We start from the raw sequence: 4,218 nt of genomic DNA on the forward strand, positions 1-4,218 counted from the left end.
ATTTTCTTTACTTTTTTTTTTCCTCTTCTTTTTTTGGTGGTGGGGGTGGTTATGTTTAAATGAAGTTGCTTTTACAACACCAAAGACTTAATCATCCATTTCCTACATAAAAGGTAGCTACTTTTTTGCATGGACCTCAAGCATATTGTAGTATAGAGGTGGAATTTAAGGAAAGGTATTAAGCAGGCTGTGTTGTAGCTTATGAACAACTAATATATTGTATCATTTATCTTGAATGTGTCATAGATAAGCTGCTACATAACGATTGCCACTTCAGATAGCTGTGAAATTAGGTGATTAACTAGTTGTTACTTAACCTTCTAATTTCTGTATAAGTCTAATTACATGAAACAGAAGTTGGTGTTTTGATTTTTCACTTTGCTTTTCTGTTTGGAGTGTCATTATAACTACTGTATTGTAAATGATGGAAAATAATTGCATATTTTAAAAAATATGAAACTTTATAAAGTAAAAAAATAAAATAAGATAAAATTTCAAAAAAAATAAAATAAAATGAAAATGAAAAAAATATTTATTTTAGAGAGAGAGACAGAGAGACAGAGTGAGCAGGGGAGTGGCAGAGAGAGAGGGAGACAAAGAATCCAAAGGTAGGCTCGAGGTTCTGAGCAAGCTGTTAGCACAGAGCCCAAGGTGGGGCTTGATCCACCCAGGCGCCCCTAAAAGATTTTATTTAAGGGGCGCCTGGGTGGCTCAGTTGGTTAAGAATCCACTTTGGCTCAGGTCATAATCTCATGGTTTGTGAGTTCGAGCCCCGCGTCAGTCTCTGTATTGACAGCTAGCTCAGAGCCTGGAGCCTGCTTTGGATTCTGTGTCTCCCTCTCACTCTGACCCTCCCCTGCTCCCAGTGTCTCTCTCTGTCTCTCAAAAATAAATAAAAAGCATAAAAAAATCTTTTTAAAGATTTTATTTAAATTCCAGTTAACATACAGTGCAAATATTAGTTTCAGGTATACAACACAGTGATTCACCACTTCCATACAACACCTGGTGCTCATCACAAGTGCACTCCTCAATCGCCATCACTTATTTCATCCCTCCCCCTCTCCCACTTCACCTCCAGTAACCATCATTTGTTCTTTATAGTTAAGAGTCTGTTTCTTGGGGAGCCTGGGTGGCTCAGTCGGTTAAGTGTCTGACTTCAGCTCAGGTCATGATCATGGTTCATGGGTTTGAGCCCTGAGTTGGGCTCTGTGCTGACAGCTAGCTCAGAGCCTGGAGCCTGCTTCAGATTCTGTATCTCCTTCTTTCTCTGACCCTCCCCTGCTCATACTGTCTATGTCTTTCAAAAATAAAATAAAATAAAATCTTTAAAAATATATATATATATTATGTAAAAGAGCTAATATCCTAGGGGGTTCACCAGCTTTATAGAGACATATAAGTTTAAGTTGTACAGCATAATGACTTGACATATATATCCCTCAATGATTACCACAATAAGTTTAATGTCCATCATCTCATATAGATACATATACATATACATTTTTTCCTTGTGATGAGAACTCTTAGGATCTACTCCTTTAGTGACTTTCATATATATATATATATCATACAGCAGTATTAACTTTATTTTTTAAATATAATTTATCGTCCTATTGGTTTCTATACAACACCCAGTGCTTATCCCAACAAGTGCCCTCCTCAGTGCCTATCATCCACTTTCCCCTCTCTCCCACCCTCCATCAACCCTTAGTTTGTTCTCATTATTTGAGAGCCTCTTATGGTTTGCCCCCCTCCTTCTCTGTAACTTTTTTTCCCTTCCCCTCCCCCATGGTCTTCTGTTAAGTTTCTCAAGATCTGCATATGAATGAAAACATGGTGTCTTTCCTTCTCTGCCTGACCTACTTCACTTAGTATGACACCCTCGAGGTCCATGCATGTTGCCACAAATGGCCAGATTTCATTCTTTCTCATTGCCATGTAGTATTCCATTGTATATATAAACCACATCTTCTTGATCCATTCATCAGTGCAGTTGATGGACATTTAGGCTCGTTCCATGATTTGGCTATTGTTGAAAGGGCTGCTGTGAACATTGGGGCACATGTACCCCTATGCATCAGCACTTCTGTATGACTTGGGTAAATCCCTAGCAGTGCTATTGCTGGGTCATAGGGGAGTTCTATTGTTAATTTTTTGAGGAACCTCCACACTGTTTTCCACAGTGGCTATACCAGTTTACATTCCCATCAACAGTGTAAGAGGGTGCCCATTTCTCCACATCCTTGCCAGAATCTGTAGTCTCCTGATTTGTTCATTTTAGCCACTCTGACTAGTGTGAGGTGGTATCTCAATGTGGTTTTGATTTGTATTTCCCTGATGAGGAGTGACGCTGAGCATCATTTCATGTGTCTGTTGACCATCTGGATGTCTTCTTTGGAAATGTGTCTGTTCATGTCTTCTGCCCATTTCTTCACTGAATTATTTGTTTTTCAGGTGTGGAGTTTGGTGAGTTCCTTGTAGATTTTGGATACTAGCCCTTTATCCGATATACCATTTGCAACTATATTTTCCCATTTCATCGGTTGCCTATTAGTTTTCTTGATTTTTTCCTTTACAGTGCAGAAGCTTTTTATCTTGATGAAGTCACAATAGTTCATTTTTGCTCTTGATTCCCTTGCCTTTGGGGATGTGTTGAGTAAGAAATTGCTGCAGTTGAGGTTAAAGAGGTTGTTTTCTGCTTTCTCCTCTAGGGTTTTGATGGTTTCCTGTCTCACACTCAGGTCCTTCATCCATTTTGAGCTTATTTTGTATGGCGTAAGGAAGTGGTCTAGCTTCATTCTTCTGCATCTTGCTGTCCAGTTCTCCCAGCACCATTTGTTAAAGAGGCTTTTTTCCATTGGATACTCTTTCCTGCTTTGTCAAAGATTAGTTGGCCATACATTTGTGGGTCCAATTCTGGGTTCTCTATTCTATTCCTTTGGTCTCTGTATCTGTTTTTGCACCAATACCATACTGTCTTGATGATGACAGCTTTGTGGTAGAGGCTAAAGTCTGGGATTTTGATGTCTCCTGTTATAGTTTTCTTCTTCAATATTACTTTGGCTATTCAGGGTCTTTTGTGGTTCCATATAAATTTTAAGATTGTTTGTTCTAGCTTTGAGAAAAATACTGGTGCAATTTCGATTTGGATTGCATTAAATGTGTAGATTGCTTTGGGTAGTATTGACATTTTAACAATATTTATTCTTCTGATCCATGAGCATAGAACGTTTTTCCATTTCTTTGTGTCTTCTTCAATTTCCTTTATAAGTTTTCTATAGTTTTCAGCATACAGATCTTTTATATCTTTGGTTTGGTTTATTCCTAATTATTCTTGGTGCAACTGTGAATGGGATAAGTTTCTTGATTTTTCTTTCTGTTGCTTCATTATTGGTGTATACAATACCTATTTCTGTATGTTGATTTTGTACCCTGTGACTTTGCTGAATTCATGTGTCAGTTCTAGCAGACTTTTGGTTGAGTCTGTTAGGTTTTCCATGTTGAGTATCATGTCATCTGCAAAAAGTGAAAATTTGACTTCATCTTTGCCAATTTTGATCCTTTTATTTCATTTTTTGGTCTGATCAGCAGTATTAACTTTAATCAACATGTTATACATTGCATCCCTAAGATTTATTTATCTTATAACTGGAAGTTTGTGCCTTTGGCCACCTTCATCCAATTTCCTCTCCCTCTACTCCCTGTAATACTCTGTTTTTAAAAGCTAAATATTAATAATTTTGGGAGCTAACATATGCTAACATATTTACATGTACCAGACAAGCCTCACAATAACTTTATGCTTGATATAGATGCTCTTATTATTATCAGTTTATAGATAAGGACATTTGAATTGAATGGTTAAAGTCCCATAATTGTGAAAGCTCCATAATTAATTAATTAGTTCCCATTAATACACATTTAGGTTGCTTCCAAATTTTTTCACGTATAGGCAATACTATAATGATCATTACTGAGGATATTGGTTTCATGCCAGCATCTATTTTCATTTTATCTTACCATTAATCCTTGTTTTCACTTAGAAATTTCATCCCTCAGTTTTGTACCTTGAATGAAATTGACCACACACCCCTAGGCCCTTCCTGGCTTAAGCCATATTATCCCCACTCATTCTCTGTAAATACTCAGAATCATAGGATAAATATTATCACCAATAGTGTGTGAAAATGCTCATTTCTTCACTCTTTTTCAATA

The sequence above is a fragment of the Suricata suricatta genome, chromosome 9 (genome assembly GCF_006229205.1).
Source record: "Suricata suricatta isolate VVHF042 chromosome 9, meerkat_22Aug2017_6uvM2_HiC, whole genome shotgun sequence".
Classification (NCBI taxonomy): Eukaryota; Metazoa; Chordata; class Mammalia; order Carnivora; family Herpestidae; genus Suricata; species Suricata suricatta.